Source organism: Chiloscyllium plagiosum, chromosome 37 (genome assembly GCF_004010195.1).
Source record: "Chiloscyllium plagiosum isolate BGI_BamShark_2017 chromosome 37, ASM401019v2, whole genome shotgun sequence".
NCBI classification, from domain to species: Eukaryota; Metazoa; Chordata; class Chondrichthyes; order Orectolobiformes; family Hemiscylliidae; genus Chiloscyllium; species Chiloscyllium plagiosum.
Window position 1 is genome coordinate 15,976,491 of NC_057746.1, and position 23,015 is coordinate 15,999,505.

General features: G+C 40.3%; 1 protein-coding gene and 1 pseudogene across 4 annotated transcripts in view; one reads left to right on the forward strand and one right to left on the reverse strand.

Annotated features, from left to right (window-relative positions):
• Nucleotides 1-23,015, reverse strand: part of LOC122541318 (netrin-G1-like) — a 910,622-nt gene that overhangs the window by 495,057 nt on the left and 392,550 nt on the right. The window lies entirely within an intron of this gene.
• On the forward strand, nt 453-22,923 carry LOC122541234 (annotated as a pseudogene).

Sequence of the window (23,015 nt, forward strand, 5' to 3'; positions counted from 1 at the left end):
CTGTCTTGCTGTCTAACAAGAGCTGAAGCTGACCCCACTTCCTGCACGTGAAGGAGTCAGGGCGATCAAACGGTCCAAAGTGAGAAAGAGGAGCATAACACAGGAAGGATATCTCCTGCCACTTTTACTCTTAAGCTTAATTTTGCGCAATTATGAAATCAAACAATAGATATGTAAAAAAAGACTTTTTTTTTTACCAATCACACGATAAATAAGAAATAGATTATCCACATATTAAGAACATACCATAAAGTCTTATTATTTACTAGATGGGTCGGGTGGGAGACACTACACGTGTAATGTCTCGGCTGCTGCCCAAATATATTAGTTCACTCAATATCCCAGAGCGCAATTCTACCGCTCCCACTTAGCTGTGCTGCCCAAACGAAAAGTACTTTACCTTCCTTGCAGCGGCCTGGTCCTAGCTCTTACATCTCCCCCTGCTGCAGAAAATGGACGCCATTGTCTCTCAAGGTAAGTCTTTTTCAATGGAATGTTACCTTCCGGGCAGCCTCCTGGTCCACGCAGTCACCATTCCCGCCGCTGCGAAAAATTGAGGCCATGTTTAGTGTGCATTTTTTTGAAAGCTGGGACGTTCTTGTATGCAAAGCTCTAACGCGGTTCTTCTGAGATCTTAACTCCTATTCTCAAGACTGCATGCCCTCCAGCCACCTTTTTTTCATTTGTTGCGCATTTTGAAAACCCGAAAACAAATGTACCCCGATAGAAACCTTGAATATTTTAGGACGCCACTTGAGCAATTGTTCACTGTTATGTGTTTCTCTTTTTATCCATTTCCCTGGGGAGGGTTGAGATTCTACTCAATTGATTGAACACAACATTTTTGTACCGTGAAGCAAAGTTGATACGAATGTTGATCAGCATTCTGTATTGTTGTCACATGTTAAAGCGTTTTTGTTTTCAATTCTCTGTACTATGATAGTGAACTTAAAATGTTCTTAAAATCTGTCAGCGTCCACTGTCTTATTTTCTGCTGTGTTTTAAATAAACTGTTTCGTCAGCCCATTGATGAAAACAATGATTTTGAAAGTACGTGTGAAAACACTGGACAATTTCCCTTCCATTTATTGACAGAGGCTCCGTTCAAATGGAAACAGAACACTACTTTGCTTTCCTCCTTTCAAACTATGCAGCTGCACGCTTTTGATATGACAGATGTAGTGAAAATGAATACTTGTCTGTGTTTCAGTTACTCTAACATGCTTAAGTTGAAGTTTCGATCAATTTATCCAAATATATTTGAATGCATTAAAGTGTTAAAATGGCATGATTTGACTCCTATATGCTTTCGTCCTTATGTTAAGAACATCGACACAGTCTTTTATGTTATATGCCTGTTTTCTTTTTCGTACCATTGATCCCATCATATTGTTACAGTTTTAATTTTCCACTGATATCATAGTACATAGCTTCCGAACCCTGTAAATACTAATTATTTGCCGATTGACTAAAGAAAGAAATCGGTGTTGTTGTCAGTGGCATTGAATGACATAGAAATTGGTGAGATTTCATCGAACATATCGTAGTATCTGAGCTTTGAGACATTGAAATTATGAGTTAACACATGTTGAGATGATCGATCTGAAGGATGTTGGGGGTCGATTAGCATCCATGAACTTCGAGCATTGAGCGTTCGGAGCATTAATCAGTTGGGAGTTGGGCTGTAGTGTGAGAGAATTGAAGCAGATTTGTTTCCTCCCATTTTCATTACACCCACGAGCATGAATCGCAAAATTGCACTTTATAAGCAAACTCGGTTCCAATACACAAAATTCCCAGGAAGAAATCCCACATAATTTAGGTGAGCATTTTGGATGCAAGTAAAATCTGAAAGACAGCTTCTCACCAATTGAAAGTTAAATCATGCGCAGATAATGGACCCGATGTGACAATAGACAATAAACCATATTCACTCATAGAAAACGTCGGTTTTCCTACTTCAAATTAAATTCAATTAAGCTTGTTCATGATTTATCATTTCAAAACTGTTTTTTTTTTCTCTTCCTTGACATCATCTGATGAGATTGCACGTGCCCTTGCTGAACCTCAAGAGCAAAACCAGTCCATTCCAGCCCTCAGAGTTTGAACTAACATTCAGATAAGATCCTAGTCCATTCATTTTAGCATTATTGAATTGCACAGCACCGTAGTGACATTAGAATATCAGCTGCTGATTCTTGAATGGACTGAATTATAAATATTCACAGCTGTTGTTATTGCTGGTCAGTCTGAGACTGAAGCTGCAAACTGAGTTTTGAAATGTTTCTCAATGAAGGCTCTGCTTTGTTATTGAGTTATCAGTTGAGTGAGCAATGAGGCGTATTCCGTTCTCCCAACTTTTCTGTATTATCATTCAAGACGAAGCATGTTTACATATTAACACTGACGAAGTGCTTTATTTCTCCTCGACTAAATATTGTAATTTCCACACTCCCAATCACCAAGCCTTCCTTCATGGTGAACAGCTAACATTGCAATATAATTTCATCATGGCGTTCCATTCATGGCAAATAGCCAACACTGTCATGCACATCTTACTTAACTAACTGCTTTACTTTTTCAGCATTACAAGTGGCCACAATGTACTTGAAAGCCTACTCCTCACCTCTGTCATTTCCAAAATCCGGTATCATTTTTCTAAAGTTTATTTTGTTAAAAACACATGAAATGGAAGATCAGCTTTGTTTTCTACTCCGTTCTCAGAAACCAAAGCCATAACCCAATAATACAGATAGTATAGATTTACATGTGCATTCCTTAATTTGGTATAATCTGTTCTTGCTCATAATGCTGCCTCATGCATATTTAGGAATCTAATTACAGACTGAGTGACCATTCGCAATATACTTCCACTGTGTTTGCAACTGTGGCCCCAAGTTTAGAAATACTAGGTTGGTTAATTCCCAATGTTGCTCTCAATCTGGCCTTCTTGGCCTTGGCTTGTCCTTGTCTGCCAATCAAGCGAAATGAAAGTTGAAAGAATAGTAGCAGAGTTTCTGAGTTTTCTACAGTCTGGTCAACTGAACGTTAAATTCCATTATTTTAGATAAAACCTCAGCATAAATTCTGTCGCCCATATGTTTTTATTTGGTTCATTAATCTTTCTTCTATCTTCATCGTATGTGTTACCTTACTACAGGGATCGATTGTTCTCATCAATGTTTGCATTTTTTGTTGCTTTTCTGAAGTCAACAAGAGTATTTGGCATTTGTAATATAAAACTTTTGCCATATCATCAAACCTGCTTTAGCACCCTTTATAATTAATGTATTTTGTTCTTCAAGGCACCCTTTTGCCTTTTTCACTACCTTAAAATGATTACATTTTAATCTTTATTCAGTTCTGATTAACGTCATCCTCCTGCAATATTTATTATGTTTCTCTCCACAGAACAAAACTGACCTGCAGACTAATTGCAGTTTGTTCTGTTTTTCACCCACCTAGACCATTTACAAAAGAGGGAATCCTCTAAAGTATCTTGACATTACGCCTCCCTCATGCCTTTTCAGTTAGACAAAGGGCATGAAGACAGCAGGGAAGGAAAATGTTCTTTGTAGGATTTTCACCATATATGCACAGACAGTAATGCAGTTGAGGTGACACCTGGTGGAGGGCAATTAGTATTGTAGTTTTGGAAAACAAGAACTTGTCTCTGTCAGAGATATTTTCTGCTTGTGATAGGAACGTGGGCGTGAGATGGGGCTGATAACCGTAACGAAATAGAGTATGCTTAACAGATCACTGAAGTTAGACGAGTAATGCATCGTCTCATGCTATGGGGACCATCAAGTGTGCATTGATGTTGGTTTCATGGCGTGTTTATACTGGAAATATCAAGGAATTTGCTTTGTGAAGGGTGCACCTGTGGCCAAATGTATGCAATGATACCAAAACGTGTTGAATCTGAAATGAATTATCTGAACATATTTGTTCACTAACTGCAATTAATTACTGCCTCCATGGAATCAATATACACCACTTATTTTTGTCGATGAAACACTTTTCAATCGGTTATATATATTTAGTGTCAGCAGATGCATCACTTATTCTCATCAGTGGCTCTACTGAAATGGACCAATGGATGATATACAATTTCATCATCAATTTAGGAAAGATGTACTATCCTCTCCTTGCTGTCTTTGGTGTTCCTGGTAAGTCTATACATCCAGTTATTAAGTTTTATAAACTTTCATTGTTTTAAGCCAGCAAAGCCATTCATTGAATGAACTTTATTCATTCCACCCATCAAGTTATTGCAATGTACTTTTATGTTTAATGCTATTGGATTTATTTAGAATGCTTTAGCCCATTTACTTTTCCAATTGTTCCCATTTGATATTTTCTTCTTCAGATTCAAAGATTTCAAATTTCCAGCACACACTAGAAAACACGAATTCTAATTCTGTCTCACACGCATCATCTTACAGATTAATATCAACACGTGGAGATACATAGACCTTAGATAATCGGTGATAAATTTCGCAGTCATGACTTGGAATGCAGCTCCGGTCATCCATCTCACTTTATGTTATCCCTAACTTCACATCATTGTTTCTTTTCAAGATAGCTTCATTTTATAACAAGCACGAATCACTTCCTAATCGTAATTTAATGTAATCAATAAACTTGCAGTGGACCCCTTTCAAATTGTTGATTTGAAATAATTGAACCTAATGGGGTCTGTGGCACGTGAGAGAGTGTCTCACTCAGTCCGATAAACAACTTGCTGTGAAGTCCCGAACTCCACTAATGTTTCTTGGTCTCTTCACTACTTTTTGACAGGCATAGCTCTTTTTACCCGAAAATTAGGAAAATTTCTGAATGCACTGTCTCCGACATCATCTTTGACAAACTGTTACCATTCACGTTTGTGCATCTGCCTTTTCCGCTTGTTTGGGAACATAGGAACATATGAGACAAGTAGACCATTCAACCGACAATTCTGACCTGCCAATAACTAGCCATTTCTGATTGAATGTATCAAGATTTTTTTCACTCTAGGCATATAACCCTTTGCAGCATTGCTAAGAAAAACACCAACATCTATTTAAACTGATGCACTTCCACAGGGCTCGAGGCTGCAGTTCTCTAAGGTTTCCTATCTCTGAGCAAAACAAAATTCTCCAGACTTTGGTCATGAAAGACATCGTTATTTTAATGTTATGACATGTAGTTCCCGAATCCTAAGCCAGAGGAACAAACTTGCTTGCATTTTTGATCCCTTTATATATTTTGCAGTTTTCAAGACGATGACGACACATTCGTCAAAACTCTTATATCTACAAACCAACTTTGTTGAATCTCTCTGAAGAGACATATCCTGATATCCAGACAACATGTCTGGTGAATCTTCATTACATTCCTTCAATGTTAAACATATCTTTGAGTAAAGACGCCAAAACTGCACAGAGTAATCCAGCTGCAGGCTAAACAAGCTCCCGAATAATGAGAGCAACAATTCAGCACAGCTGTACTCAGATCCCCTTGTGAGAAAGGCCAACATTCCATTCACCATTCTAATCTGTCAAGACACTTGAATGCATGCCTTCAGAGATTTATTGACAAGCACACAAAGGTTCCTTTCCTAATTTAGAAATGTCTACCTCTCACCATTTATGGACTACTCTGGACATATGTTCTTCTTGTGAAATTGGATAATCCCAAATATATATGCATGTCAATTGCCGTCTTATTCCCAATCATTATTCCTGTACACATTTTCTGGAGTGTGTTTTACATGTTCCTCATTGGATACATCCCTGAGTTCCTTAGTGACGTCTGCAATTTTAGAAAATTACATTTGGTTTGTGCGGCCAAAACGTTGATATAGGTTGTGAACGAACACATATACTGATCTGACTGTGCCTCCAACAATCATAGTCTGTAAATGTGCAAATGATCCATTTATACTGAGTACTTCTTTCCTGTCGGATAGCCAAAGGTTAATAAATGTCAATACATGTTTCCTGTACCATGACGTTTAGCAATTAATTACTGCTATGGATTATGAATCAGCAGAAAACAGAAAGCAGAGAGGGTTTTTGGACATTGGATCATACACTCGCATTGGAGTGACTATAATGGTTTGCTATCCCATTCCACTGAATTGCTGATCAGGAGATGTTGCCGCTCTTACTGAAAAGCCATCAGGTGTGTGAATGGACTTACTCACTGATTATCAATTGGTTTGATCACAGTACCACTTTAACATCCAGCACGAAAACATTTTGATGCTGGACTCGAGACTGGATTCTAAGGCAGAGAGAAAGGAACTCTGTCACAATAAGACTTCCATTTTTTTTCTTTATCTCAAATATTCATTTTCATTAAGTGATGGTGTGCGTTGGGTAGTTGTCACTGACACCAACATATTGTATTGTCACACGTGAATTCCAAAATTAATCTCAGTTTAACAACGAACCACCTGCAAGAGATGATGCAAATGCAGCCTCAGAAAAATGGGGAGCATCGGTGAAATGATTTGCTTCACTTGTGATAAAGGTTGTGCAAGCGATGTGGAACGAGACAGACTGATCCAAGTATCACGAAGGAAATTCACCTCATTCGTCATTGTGGATGGAATCTGTTGTGACCAAGTTTGACAAGTTGGAATTCCCTTTTGCATCTCTAAAATTTGAGTGCATTTTGGTTGCACTTTACAGAAGTTGTCTTTATTTATATCAATCTTCAGGAAGAATTCTTGACTTCTGATTGCCGTTGACGTCTGAGGTGTTGTTTGACAATTTTCTTGAAGTTGAGATCCCTTACACATTCATCTTCTTGCAAGGAATTTCTTTGTAGACGTGGAACGACCAAAACTAGTGAGATATCCACATTTAAGTGCCAAAACCGTTCTTGGCATATTTGATTCAGCCGGTTAGATTAGACGAGATTCTCTTGTCACATACCAAGTACAGGAATGATTCGGAGATGCCAGTGTTGGACTGGGGTGTACAAAGTTAAAAATCACACAACACCAGGTTATAGTCCAACAGGTTTAGTAGGAAGCACACTAGCTTTCTGAGCGACGCTCCTTCATCAGGTGATTGTGGAGGGCTCGATCGTGACACAGAATTTATAGCAAAAATTTGCAGTGTGATGTAACTGAAATTATACATTGAAGAATTGATTGTCTGTTAAGCCTTTCATCTGTTAGAACCCCTTTTTTAAAAAAAGGGTTTTGTGATTTACTCATGAAAGAAGTGAAACTATCACTGTATTCTAACAGATGAAAGGCTTCAGGTGATTGTGGAGGGCTCGATCGTAACGATCGAGGTATTATGATCGAGCTCTCCACTACCACCTGATGAAGGAGCGTCGCTCCGAAAGTTAGTGTGCTTCCAATTAAACCTGTTGGACTATAACCTGGTGTTGTGTGATTTTTAACCAAGTACAGGAACACGGTGAAAGTCTACAATCTCCTCGCCATCTTAGAGAAACAATGCAACAAGTACACATTGAAGGAACAGGAACAAAACCAAATGGAATATCCCAAGCTGTCCAGGCGACTTCTGGCTCTCCCTCTGACGGTAGAAATTGGTCGGACTATGGAATCTCCACCACTGACGGGGGTTCGGCTGAGTCCCGGTTTAGTTGTTACAAATGACTCCCCTCCAATATTGGAGTTGCCACTCTCTACCAATATTTTTCCACCGCCGCCACCATGAATCCTGCATTTGGCCGAGAAATGCTGTCACAGCCTCAGCCACCACAATGGCGCTGCCTGCACCAGACCAAACAACGTTACCGCCACTGGAACTAAAGTCACCACTCTCCAGCGTCATCTCCCTACAACCGCTTTGTATCCTACACTGCCACCATTACTCATCCACCCCGCCAATGTCTCCGCATTTGAGCTCCCCAAATGAAAGCAAACGGCATCAAGATTAAAAAAGACTAAAGATAAAAAAGAAAAAGAAGTTAAAACAGAGTAAAACAGCAGAGAGAGAAAGGAGCACCTGAGCCTCGGCCTCAGTCGCTTTAACACCGCTACCCTGACATTGTCATTTTGGTTATTCACGATTCACGATCAATAAGCAATTGGCTGAATGTATTCAACTACTAAAGGTAGCGTCGGTCAGATTGTTTCAGTTGTTTGTTTGTTTTTTCTCTTCCTATCAGCTCTAACAACGGATCAAACGTGGAGACTGGCTTTTTCTGAGTTTGTCAGTAGGAGGCAGTTTCTCTCTCAACATCGACTAGGTGGCAGAAATTGTTGATTGCTTCCAGTGCTATTTTTCTTTTTCAGGCAGATTATGTGAGTAGAAACGCCACATTGTCCCAAAGCAGAGTTTTCTTGAACTATAGTGTGTGGAAGAGAAGATCGCACACGTCAATCCATGAGGTTTGGTAACTTGTCTTCAGGCTAGTGCAGGATCATCAGCGTGCAGAATACCGCTGACATAAATATGAAAAACTTCTGTTGGCTCTGAAATAAGTTCGTTGAGGAGTTTCCCACCTAATTATCTGTAAATACACACACCAACTATTTTGATAGTCCTGTGTATTTGAGTAGATCTGAAAATATATCAAAATGAGAACATATTGATATGTTGTACTTTTGACAATATCTGAATAGTGACGTTTTGTTTTACAAGTGTGAACTACTTTTTCTCATATTTATATCTCTTCCTCACAGTTAACATAGTGACTGCTCTGATTCTATCTTGGGGGAATTGTGGTCTCACCAAATGTGTTACCCATTACTTGCTGTCTATGGCTGCGGCGGATACCTTGCTTCTTATTATTGAATTGATGGACAGATACTTTCCTATTCTTTTTCAGAAAAGTTTTGTCCTTGAGCACTTCACCGAAATATATAAAATCCATGACATCATGCTTCATTCAGCCACAGACTGTTGTGTCTGGTTCACTGTCGTGTTCACTTTTGATCGGTTTGTAGCCATTTGTTTCCACAAGTTTAAACGGAAATATTGCACTGAGAAAACTGCGGCTTTTACCCTGGGATCGGTGATTTTATTGAGCTCACGTGGTATGTTATGTTAATGGATGATTACCTGCTTGGGTACAGAGCTTGGTTTTGCTGTGTATCAAGAAATGTCACGGAAACACAGGATAGGTTGACAGCCATGCGTCTTCACTATATTCTTACTCTGGTGTTTCCATTTGTCGTCATTCTACTGCTTCATGCTCTCATCATTAGACATACATTATTATCCAGAACAGTCTGTAAGAGACCACAGGGAAGCAGCAATAGTGAGTGTCCTTCCCAACCGATAATGGAGAGACACACAAAATCCATCACTTTACTTTTTGTTCTATCTGGGAATTTCATTCTGTTATGGTCGACCCATGTGGTGGATTCTGCATGTGTTGGGATGCTGTTCTTCGAGTCTGAGTCTATATTGGTGCCTTATTTAAGGCAAGAATTAGGAGTCATGCTCCAGCTCCTAAGTTGCTGCACACGTACGTATATTTATGCCTTGACTCTCAGTAAATTCAGAGAGCAGTTGAAAAATGTGTTCAATAATCCGTTTACTTAAATTGGTTAATTCATTAAACGATGTGAGCGAGATACTTCCCACCATTACCAGTAATTCTCACCGAATTCATGATCTGAGAACTCTCAATTTTTTTCTGTGAGTGGCAACAATACAGGTCTCAGAGTGTAAAAATTGGAAATAAGGAGGATTTTAAAATATTGTAGGGGAATACTTGGAAACTCGAGGAATAGCCAAACACTTGTAAGCTAAAGTTCAATAGAAATAAATATGTTATAAAACAAACGTTTGTTTGAAGGAATGGAAAAATCAATAATGCAGCTGCAAATCATGTTAAGATACAGGAAAAAGTGATTGTTGCATTCCCATTATACCAATCCAACAAGTGGCAGCAAGTTAACAAAAAAAAACATATGAAACAGCAGTTTTGTTTCTAAGTTGATAAACTTTAATAGTCAGGTTATGATAAACATAAAGAGTATAATTTTCCGAGTATAATTTCAAAAAAATGTCTGTAGGCCTGATCGCCAAGTGATCGCCATCAATGTGGTGGAAACAGTGAAAAGGGTGAGGAGAAGATTAGCAATCCAAAACATGCTGGCGGGCATATTTTAAATTAGAGTAGATACAGGGCTTGAATGTTTGGTAGTGTAAATTACACTTCGGCCCCTTCAAAACCAACAACGAATTCCAAAACAGCAATCAAAGATTGATAGGAAAACTGATTTCACTGCAGAAGTGGTTGAAGTGAATATTAATGTTGTAATTGTAAAGATAAAATAAACATTAAAGGGAGAATGATTAGAAGGGAAGGTCGCTTGAATGTTGAATGAGCGTAACGGTGAGTGGATTAATACTGACTGGCCTAGCTAGTGATGCCCACAATCCATAAATTCAATGAGAGTTTTTGCATAATGATCTATACTAAGATAAAATGATTCCAATGGCTATACTACTAATAATCAAGTGCACAGACATTCAAAACAAAATGCATAAAAACAAAGGGAAACAATTTCGCACAAACAGTGCTCAGGATTTGAAACCCAGAACTTGATAAGTTGATTGACTCAAATGCAACTGTCGGCTTCAAACAGGAATATAATAAATAACTGAAGGAAGAACAATTGCCAGAATACTGTAAAACAGTGAGAAAAAGTGAGGGTCGTTCAACAGATCTTTGAAATATCCAGGATAGAACGGTTGAAATAAAAAGCTTGCTGCTGTGCTGGATCTTTTTTTTTATTCATTCTGAAGCAAAAAAAAAATTCCTTGTTAAACTCATTGTTAATCCGAAATTAGATTAGGAAACAACATGAGAGTTAACGTTCCTAGCATTGATAGGGACATTGGTGATAACAAATTGGCTAACAGAAAGAACTACAAAAACAGTAGTAAGTGGACTATGTTAGGTCTGAACCGCGGGTAAACAGTGATATCCAATACATGTGGATGCTATGAATTGCGCCTTTTTAATATGTAAATGGTATGACAGGGTATCGTTTCAACATTCATGACAACAAGCAAAAATAGCCTTCAGGGCAGAGGGTCAGTAACAGTAACTGGTAATCAAGGTTAAAAATCACACAACACCAGGTTATAGTCCAACAGGTTTAATTGGAAGCACTAGCTTTCGGAGCGTTGCTCCTTCATCAGGTGCTTGTGAAGTACACAATTGTACGTCACAGAATTTATAGCAAATGTTTACAGTGTGATGTAACTGAGATTATACATTGAAAAATACTGTGATCATTGTTAAGCCTCTCATCTGTTAGAATGATCATGATAGTTTCACTTCTTTCATATGTAAATCACAAAACTTTTTTTTTAAACTTACATTCTCAGGTTAACTGAAACAATTGGTGTCAGCCCAGATAAGATGTTAAGATGTTGAAAGTTTTCGGCTCCCTGTGTTCCCTGTCTGTGCGATAATGTTTAGACTGATTCTAATCTAAAAAGTGAGTTAAATGGATTTATGCAGTTTTTGAGCAAAGTACAATATAACTCTGCAAGTACAAATTCACCCCACAAACGTATGTTTAACGCATATGTTAACGTGTGTGCGCGCGCGCCTGGGGTGAGGGGTTGTGAGAGTCTGTGAGAGAGTGTATACATGTGTGTGCGTGAGTGTAAAGTGGTCTAAGTCTGTGAGAGGGTGCTTGTGTGAGTGCGGGAGTGTGGGAGTGTGTTTGTGTGTGTGTGTGTAGGAGTGTCTGTGTGTATAGTGCAATGGTGGGACATGAACTCATGGTACCGGTCCAGGCCCTCCCTATGGGTACTGAAATTAGCTATCAGCCTCTGATCGACCACTTTTCGCTGTTGCCTGCCCCAAAGTCCATCTTGGAGGAAGGTCACCTGAACGTCCGAGGTCGAATGGCCTGGACCGCTGAAGTGTTCTCCAACTGGGAGGACACACTCCTGTCTGTTGATTGTTGTGCAGTGCCCATTCATTTGCTGCCTTGGCTCTGCTTGGTTTCACCAATATGCCATGGCTCAGGGCATCCTTGCCTGCAGTGTATGAGATAGACTACATTGGCTGAGTTGCATGAGTACCTGCCACGCACATGGTGGGAGGTGTCGCCATGTGTAATGTTGGTATCCATGTCCATACTCTGACACGTCTTGCAGTGCCTACTGTGAGAGAGTTGTATGGAGTTGGCGAAACAGACAAGGCAACAACACTACATCATTTACATGCACACCAAGAACAAAAAAGTGGAGAAACTTGGCATTCTCACCAGTAATAGCGAAGCCCACCTTGGCACCACAGTGGGTAACATTATCACCGCGGGGAAGTCTGTTATCAACTTATTGAACCATATCTTTCGACTGGAAGAGATTGAAACCCTGAGCAGGAGTCTCAATTTCTGCCCCACCACCAAAATTAACGACTTGGTTCTTGCAGCAGACACGGAGGAATTCATCAGATGAATGAGACTCCAAGAATTCTTTCAGGCTGCCAGCAGTGATCGCAACAAGGCCACTGACGAACCAGAACAATCATCATAGGGATCTGTAGAGGAGCTACCAAAGAAGGAGTCAACTTGAACCCCACTGGAGGGCAGCTGCCCTGTGGTTGACATGTATGCTCAAACCATCAGGAAATATACAATTGCCAGGTTCATCAGCTGTACCGTCAAGGTAGAACAAAACATCACCAGTTCACAATGCAACGCCATCCATGCTCTCAAAACCAATCACAACATTGTCATCAAACCAGCAGATAAAGGAGGAGCCATCGTCATTCAGAATACAAGGAAGCGTACCGACAACTGAACAATCAGGAACACTACAGGCAACTACCAGCTGATCCGACCACAGAATACACCTGTGAACTAAATACATTGATCAGGACTTTGGATCCAGTCCTTCAGAGTTCCCTACGTGCCCTCATCCGACGTACTTCAGTTGTAGTTGACTTCTACTGCCTTCCAAAGATACACAAAGCCAATATACCAATATGTCCCACCATATCAGGCAATTGGACCCTGTGTGAGTATCTCTCCGGCTATGTTGAAGGCATCTTGAAACCCTTGTACAGGGGATACCCAGCTTCTGTCGCGACACTGTGACTTTCTTACAGAAACTCAGCACCCATGGACCAGTCGAACCGGGAACATTCCTCATCACAATGGATGTTTCGGCACTCTACACCGGCTTGCTCACAATAATGGCATCGTGGCAACAGCCTCAGTACTCAACACCAACAACTGCCAATCTCATAACACCATCCTACAAATCATTCGCTTTATCCTCGCTCACTTTTGACAACCAGTTCTTCATCCAGACTCATGGAACAGCCATGGAACAAATTTGCACCCCAATATGCCAATATCTTCATGCACAGGTTCGAACAAGACTTCTTCTCTACGCATGACCTCCAACCAACATTATACACCAGGTACATTGATGGCATCTTCTTCCTCTGGGCCATGGTGAGGAGTCACAGATAAAACTACACAGTGATATCAACAAGTTTCATCCCACTGTCAAACTCACCATGGACTGCTCTCTACGATCTGTCTCATTCTTGGACACATGCATCTCCATTAAAGTTTGATAACTCAGCACACTACACTCTGCCACAAACCCACAGACAACCTCACAATGCTGCACTTCTCCGGCTTCCACAAAAATTTATTAAAACAGGCAACCCCTATGGACAAGCCCTACGTGTACACCGTATCTGTTCACATGAGGAGGAATATGACAGACACCTGAATGCACTCAGGAATGTCCTCATAAGAACGGGGTATGATGCTCCACTCATTGACCGCCAGTTCCAACGTGCCACAGCAAGGAACCGTAATGACCACCTCAGGATCAGACATGTGCTGCAACCGACAGGATACCCTTTGTTGTCCAGTACTTCCCAAAAGCCAAAAACTTATGCTATGATCCTCGCCTCCCGCAAAACATTATCAATGAGGATGAGCACCTCGCCAAGACCTACCCGCACATCTCCACTGCTTGCCTTTAAAAAACAATCAAACCTCAAACAGATCATTGTTCGTAGCAAACTGCCCGGCATTCAGGACAGCTCCATACAATCCTGTAACAGTAGGCGTTGCAAGACGTGTCAGAGTGTTGACATAGATACCACCATTACATGGGGACACCTCCCACCATGTACCTGGCAGGTACTCATGCGACTCAGCCAATGTGTCTATCTCATACACTGCAGGCAACGATGTTCTGACACATGGTATTTGTGAAACCGAGCAGAGGCTATGGAAATGGATGAATGAGCATTGCACAACAATCAGCAGACAGAAGTGTTCCCTCCCAGTTGGACATTCGACCTCGGATTTTCGGGTGGCCTTTCTCCAAGGTGGACTTTGGGACAGGCAGCAGTGAAAAGTGGCCGAGCAGAGGCTGATAGCTAAGTTCTGTACCAATAGGGAGGGCCTCAACAGGGACCTTGAGTTCATGTCACACTACAGGTGACCACCATTGCACTATACACACACACAGGCACTCGGATACACACACACACACAAAACACAGAGGCACTCCCACACACACACACAGACACGCACACAGACACACACACACACACACTCCTGTAGACATACACACTGCCACGCTCACACATGCACCCTCTCACAGACTTCGACCACTTTACACTCACACACGCATATACACTCTCTCTCACAGGCACTCACAACCCCCCACCCCAAACACACACACACACAAACCCACATGCACACATACATATATACCGAGTTTTGAGAAGATTTGTAGCTCAGGTTGAGGCTTTGGATGTAGGTTTGCTCGCTGAGCTGAAAGATTCATTTCCAGATGTTTTATTACCTTACTGGGTAACATCTTCAGTGGACCTGATGCGAAGCAATACTGAAAATCCCTGTTTTCCATTTATATGTTTGGGTTTCTTTGTGTTGGTGATGTTATTTCCTGGGGTGATGTTATTTCCTGGGGTGAAGTCACTTCCTGTTCCTTTTTTCAGGGGATGGTAGATGGGGTCTAACTAGATGTGTTTGTTGATAGAGTTCGGGTTGGATTGTCATGCTTCTCTGAATTCTCGTGCATGTCTTTGTTTGGCTTGTCCTAGGATGGATTGTCCTAGTCGAAGTGGTGTCCTTCCTCATCCGTGTGTGAGGATACTAGTGAGAGAGGGTCATGTATTTTAGTGGCTAGTTGGTGTTCATGTATCTTGGTGGCTAGTTTTCTGCCTGTTTGTCCAATATAGTGTTTGTTACAGTCCTTGCACGGTATGTTGTAAATGATGTTAGTTTTGCTCATTGTCTGCATAGTGTCTTTCATTTTCATTAGCTGCAGTTTGAGTGTGTTGGTGGGTTTGTGGGCTACCGTGATGCCAAGGGGTCTGAGTAATCTAGCAGTCATTTCAGAGATGCCTTTGATGTAGGGGAGAGGGGCTTGGGTTTCTGGACGTGTTTTGTCTGCTTGTTTGGATTTTTTGCTGAGAAATCGGTGGACTGTGTTCATTGGGTACCCAATCTTTTGAATACACGCTATAGGTGATTTTCCTCTGCTCTGCGTCGTTCTTCTGCGCTGCAATGTAAGTGGGATCGTTGAAATAATGTTCTGAGGCAGCTTCGTTTGTTGGTGTTGGGTTGATTGCTTCTGTAGTTCAATATTTGGTGTGTATGTGTTGTTTTGCTGTAAAAGCAGGTTTGACGTTCCCCATTGGCTGTTCGCTCTACTGTGACAGCGAGGAATGGAAGTTTGTTGTTATTTTCCTCCTCTTTAGTGAATTTATGCCAGTAAGGGTATTATTGATGGTCTTGAAGGTTTCCTCTAACTTATTTCGTTTAGTGATAACAAAGGTGTCATCCATGTAGCAGACGCAGAGTTTGGTTTGGATGGTTCGCAAAGTCTCTGCATAACATCTCCACATGAATTGACATCACCAACCCAAAGAAATCCAAACATCTAAATAGAAAGCAGTTACCTGGAAGATGATACCTAGTAAGGTAACGAAACATCTGGAAATGAACCTTTCAGCTCAGTGAGCAAAGCTACATCCAATACATATATGCGTTTGTGAGGTCAATTTGTACTTGCAGTTACATTGTACTTTGCTCAAAAACTTCTTGATCCATGTAAGACTCTGTTAACTCACCTTTTAGTTTAGAATCCGTCTAAACATTATGGCACAGAAAGGGAACACAGGGAGGTTAACACGTTCAACATCCTGTGGGTGGCACGGTGGCACAGTGGTTAGCACTGCTGCCTCACAGCTCCAGAGACCCGGGTTCAATTCCCGCCTCAGGCGACTGACTGTGTGGAGTTTGCACGTTCTCCCCGTGTCTGCGTGGGTTTCCTTCGGGTGCTCCGGTTTCCTCCCACAGTCCAAAGATGTGCAGGTCAGGTGAATTGGCCATGCTAAATTGCCCGTATTGTTAGGTAAAGGGTAAATGTAGGGGGTATGGGTGGGTTACGCTTCGGCGGGGCAGTGTGGACTTGTTGGGCCGAAGGGCCTGTTTCCACACTGTAAGTAATCTAATCTAATCCTAACATTTTATCTCGACTGACACCAGCTGTTACAGTTAACCTGAGAATGTGGTTTAAATATGAAAGAAGTAAATCTATCATGGTCATTCTAACAGATGAGAGACTTAATAAACAGTCAAGGTATTTTTCAATATATAATTTCAATTACATCACACTGTAAACTTTTGCTATAAATTCTGTCTTACAATTGTGTACTCCACAGCACCTGATGAAGGAGCAGTACTCCGAAAGCTAGTAGTGCCAATTAAACCTGTTGGACGATAACCTGGATTTGTGTGATTTTTACTTTGTACAACTCAATCCAACACCAGCATGTCCAAATCATGATATTCAAGGTAGCCTCTTTGCTGATAAAATGTTATGAACAAAAATAAAACTCATTTGCGTTTTTTGTAAGAATGGAGGGAGACAGTACAGACCAGCCTAAACTCATAAGAGACATTAAGCATCATTTCCATGAGTTATAAATTTCATTTCTTTCACAGGGTTCAGTATGATCCCTATTGTTTGCGATCAATGCATAAATAGTTTGGATTAGAATGTCTGTCGTCTGATTAGGAAGTTTGTCGAATACACAAAATGAGGGAGCTACAAATACTGAGGACGTTTGCCATAGGATACAGCTGAATACAGATAGGCAAGAGAGTTGGGCAAAGAAAAAGCAGATAGATTAAGTCTGACCAAATGTGAACTGATGTATTTTAGAATGTCTAATATTGGACGGTAATACACAGTAAATGATACAACTCTTCGAAACATTAACATTCAGAGAGTTCTCGGCATACACGTCCAAAGTTCACTGAATGTGGCAACACAAGTGGATAAGTTTCCAGAAGGCATATGGCATACTTTCCTTCATCATCTCAAGGCGTAGACTATAAAATTTTGCAAGTCATGTTCCAGCTGTGAACAAATTTAATCGACCACATTTGGAATATTGCACATAGTTTTGGCCATTCCAATACCAGAAGAACGTAGAATCCTTGGCGGGGGGTACAGAAACGCTTTACCAGGATGTGTTAAGGGTTATGGATGGGTCACTCCTAAAGGAGTATTACACTGTCAGAAGAGAGGTATTGGATGTACATTGCACTGTCGTAGGATCGGTACTGAGGAACAACTGCACCGTCTGATTATCTGTAAAAGTGGAGTACTGCACTGCTGGAGAGTCAGAACGACATTCCCAGATGATCAGAACTGAAATACTGAAATGTCTTTTTTGGAGGGATTAATCAACTGCGATCTGGCTGCAGGCACGCAATGATGAAATCTCTCCCTTGTAATTTTGTTGTTGACGAACAGGGGAGGTACTTATTGTACCACGGTCAGTAATTCTCTCTCCATAAGCATCATACAACCTGATTATTCGAATACTAACACAACGTTGAGTGCACGATTTTGTTGTGGTGAAATCAGCCATATATGTCCGATATATGTAACAGTGAGTACATTATAAAAGTACTTTGCAGGCTATAAAGTGATGGAACTGAAACCATAAGGGTCGTCAGTAAATTCCATGTTACTCCCCTTCCCAGCCCCATGCCAGTTTCTCAAATCACATTAATTGATACCCTTCCTCCGCAGGGTAAGAATGTCTTGTGGCCCAAAAAAGGTATGCAAATGAAAGTTGTTTTGTTTCCCATGGCATTTCCTTTAAGTAAGTCAGCGCTATTTATGTCTCATATTTTCTCCCGAACTAATGATTGCCGAGTTTCATCTCTTTCGTGGTACTTCCCTGTTTTGCTATATTATTTATTCCACCTCGTGGTCTTTACTTTCCTCTAAACTGGCGCATGAGAACGTTTGCGTTGTAGCAGATGTTAGACACATTTCAGTGTGAACGTATTTTTTTTCTTTCAGAGATGTGCTGAGCATTTGGGTTTTTTTTTAACATACACCACTGATAAGGTTTGCTACCCACTTTTCAGTTAAAGCTGATGCTTCTCAAACCATTTTGCTGTGCATGTGTAATCCATTTTTTTAAAGAGCACCATCAATACTATGGATGCCTCTCCTGCTTTGTAGCTTCTCTCAGCATTGGACAAAACATAATTGTAATAATATAGTTGACTCTGAACTGTCTTCTGGGCAATTACTAATGAGCAATAAATGCTGGCCAAGCCAGCAATGCCGTCATCCTGTGAATGAATAAACAAGAAAAAAAACATATGCTTCACAGTTGACCTGTAAATCCGTTAGGAAAGAGTATCTGCTAGCATTTCTGTCTATTGCTGCTTCGTTTCCCTGAATTTTTCTGAAAACACAACTAATGTTTGCACAGATATAGGTAATAACAATGAGGTTTGTCAGCAGCAAATGCTTCCAAAAGGGACAGCGGAGAGTTGAAGAGCAGAATCAAACGCAGAGGGAAAAACAATCGATGCAAAGAAAAATTAGATTGAGAATAAAAGGGAATACACTCGATTGTTCAAATAAAGTTCGAGAAACATATGAAGCACGGGTGAAATGCAAAGTCATAAGACTCTTCAAAACAGTTAACGGTTTTGATTTTCAAAATCATTTCACATGTCAAAATGATCATGACGATGCAAAAAATACAAAGCAGTGACATTGTTTGAGAAAAAAACTCGGGATGTTAATTGCCCACACAGCAGTTCGAACATGAACCTCCTTTTGATGCAGAATGATGGACGTGTCTACACTTAATGTACAGGACAGGTAATGAACAGGAAACTAGATTAAATATGTGCGAGAGAAGGACATAGACGACTGATATGCTGAGTGGGCTATGGAAGTGCCAGGCCCGGTCTAAATCCATCAAGAAAAAGGGATGGTTTCCTGGGAACTATGAAGAGCTTACAGACGAAAATGATCTTGATAGAAGCATTCGCTGAATGGTACAATACCACCAACAGTCAAGCCCAAACGCACAATGTATTTCTATTTTAAATTGTTTCATATGTTTGCAATGTGGGTGGGGGAATGAACGAACTGAAAGAAAGCACCTCACAAAAAATCGGTCAATATATTGTGGCCTTACCTTCCCCTTACTCGACACCAGTTTGTGCATTGCAAAGAATCAAAGGAATCTTGCGATGTCATCACGCAGATAAGAGAAGCAGTTGCTTGGTTGTTTTCTGACAAAATTAAAGCAGGAAATTAGGGAAAAAAAGACATTTTCAAGTTAAATTGTGCTAATGAAGAAAAGCCAGCTACTAATATCGTGGATTTAAAAAAGAAATTCAAGCATGCATTGATTTATCATCTTAATAACACAATGTTTCATTCGAAATTATTAATGTAGTCTTTCACTACTAAAGAAGCCTTTTTTTTTCCACATCCATTTCGAATGTGGTGCAGCGTTAAAAAAAAAATTAGGCAACAGTGTTTTGAGTTTTCAAACAGTGCATACCCATGTCAATTCTCGGCATTTACTTTTTTAAATGGAATCCACTGAATATTGGAATATTTGAGCTGAATAGTGTTTATTCAAAAACAGGACTCAAGGAATAAATGAGCAGAAAACGAGCATCATCGGGGACACAATTTTGTAACAACAGTTTGGCAATTTCGTACTGAAGTTTATTGACGATTTAAGTAACGAGCAAAAATCATAGAATGATGCAGCACAGCCCAAGATGATTTGCTCTATCATGTCTCTTTTGTCTACTTGGAAAAAAAATCAGTTTGGCTCCATGCCTCTTGTTTTTGTACATGGTTCAATATGTTCCCCTGGACTCATGTATAGTCATCGATTTAAATACAATGCCCAGCTTTGGCTGAATTTCATTCTTGGCACTAACTTTGAAGACTTTTTTTCTGCAGCAAACTTCAGAACACTTAACACTCTGGAACGTCAATTTTAAACTAACAGACATGTGCTTCTTCCTTTCTCAAGAAAGCTGACTGGCCCGGAAATGTTAACTGATATCTCTCTACAGATGTTGAGTTTCTCCAGCAATTTCTGTTTTCGTTTCCATTTGTTCCTTATGGGAATTTTAATTGGTGCAATATTATTTATTTAGATATTCACATGCAGTGATTGGGATATTTGGTACTTTTGTCGCACCAGCTTCAGTAAAGAATTGTTACATCATGCCATGCTATTTCAATTCTACTCAGCAATGACAAAATCCATGAGAAGTAATCATCCTCCCCTGTTTACAGCGCTGTCCTCGTAAAACATGGCAGCGATGTGATCAGAAAAATGAGGAATTGTCGCTGATGATAAGCCATCATCGTTCTGTGGCTTTCCGTTCATTTATGCAAACCAATAAATCTCACCTCGGAGATGCTAAATGGACGTATGGTCCATATTTTTTGAAGATCTTCGCAGCATTGCTCTGTGAGCGAAATTGTTGCAGAAGCATCATTTTTACAGGAAAACACCGGGACAATCCATCATTCTGCATCTTGCAATTTGTAATGTTCGTTGCTGCCAGTCACATGTCCTACAGCCGTGCTCACTGGGATGTTCCCTCTTGAACTCAGATCACATGCAAAATGAACAAATGGATAACGACTGCATGAATTGACTGAAATTCAGCTTTGTCCCTTCTTCCAGGGTTTGGAGCTCAGAGCGTGAGCCTCTCTTCTGCCGTGATCTGAGAGCTAATTAGATTGTATCCCACTTGGTTTTTTTTTGTGTATGTATGTGAGGACGGGGTATTACTGGTTCATCTGTTCTCAATTAACTCTCTGCTTCTCGCTTGAATTGAATGAGTTTAAATGATTATTTGCTGCTGATGCAGAAAATCTAACAACTCAAAAATAATAAATGTTAACCACTAAAAATGTAAGGAAAACATTCGTGAATCGGGCATTTTGGACCAATGTAAATAAGCTATCATGCGTGATTAATATCAAATTGTAATCAGTTTAGATTTAATGCCTCATGAGGTCGTTTCGAATTAAACCCGGGCCTGAGAAGGATCTTCACGTTTATAAAAGCCGCTTGCTTTGTTTGTTCTTTCCTGTAAGAATTCAATGAACGATCTGGAATCAAAATGCTTCATTGATCTTTTTATTTAACTTCAACATTTATGTTTCATCAGCGCAAACTACGCATCAGAATCGCATAGCAGAAAATGGAACAGATGGAAATGAATCTCTCAGTAACCCAGTTGGTTGGCTCGATAGTGGAAAAGGGACTTCGTACAAAACGCTTAAATTGGTGTTCGTTGTGATTGTAACAGGATCATTAAGCTTAGTGACTATAATAGGAAACATTCTGGTCATATGTTCTATTAAAGTCTACAAACAATTACAAGCTATTAATAACTGCTTTATTTTCAGCTTAGCCTGTGCTGACATGATTGTAGGTGTATTCTCCATGAATCTATACACCATTTACATTGTAATAGGTCACTGGTCGATGGGCCCAATGATGTGTGATTTATGGATTGCTGTAGATTATGTTGTCAGCAATGCCTCCGCCATGAACCTCCTTGTGATCAGCCTTGACCGCTACTTCTGTGTGACCAAACCGCTTAGCTACCCTTTGAGGAGAACAACGAAGAGGGCAATGATGATGATTGCGACTGCTTGGATGTTACCATTTATTATGTTCACTCCTCCCATTCTCGTCTGGCAGCTTATCACAGGGGAACGGAATGTTAGTGATGGCGAGTGCTATGTTCAGTTCCTCTCAAATCCTGTTGTTACTTTTGGTACTACGATAGTCGCATTTTATCTCCCTGTTACTATCATGGTGATCTTGTATGTGCACATATCTCGAGCCAGCAAGTGTCGAATAAAAGAGAATAAGAAGATGTCAGAATCAAGCAAGGACAGTGTTTGTCCCAGTCTAATGAAGGGTACAATTATAAAATTGGATGGCAACAGCATAACCAATGTGGATGACGGTACCTCCCCCGTCCAAAAGCAAAATGGTGAAATAACAAATTCTAATTGTGCCCAAAAAAAGGGGCCAGAGTTCTTCAATTAGCGCACTTCTTTCAGTGGGTTCCCATCAATCCAGATGAAACAAGGAATGAAACAGAGAACAAATCTTCCAAGTGAGCAAAGCTGTCTCAGTAAGGAAATATGCAAACTATTTTGTTTAAAGATAGCTCTCAAATCTCAAAACTACAATAACAGTTCAACTAATTCAGGAATAGTAGTAGCGACCATCAGTAGCGAGAATGGGACAGGCAGAGAGATCAGAGCTGACGATAAAATCAATACCGTGACCAAGACTTCTGCTAAGAAGAAGGTCATTACAACCCGAGAAATGAGGGTGACTCAAACCATCTTCGCACTTCTCCTGGCATTTATTATAACCTGGACCCCATACAATGTTATCGTGTTCATTAAAACTTTTTGTTCAATCTGTGTCCCCAATCCAGTTTGGACTATTGGATACTGGCTCTGTTACATTAACAGCACTGTCAACCCAGCCTGTTATGCATTCTGTAATCACAATTTCAAGAAAACTTTCAAGTATCTTCTCTTGTGTCAGTACAGAAATGTTGGTGCAACAAGATGAATACTTCAAACAAGCACTGCTTTGCGAACATAATGGTGACTCTCATGATATCCATCCACGACTGGCAATGAAGCATGTGTTTTCTTGTGTCT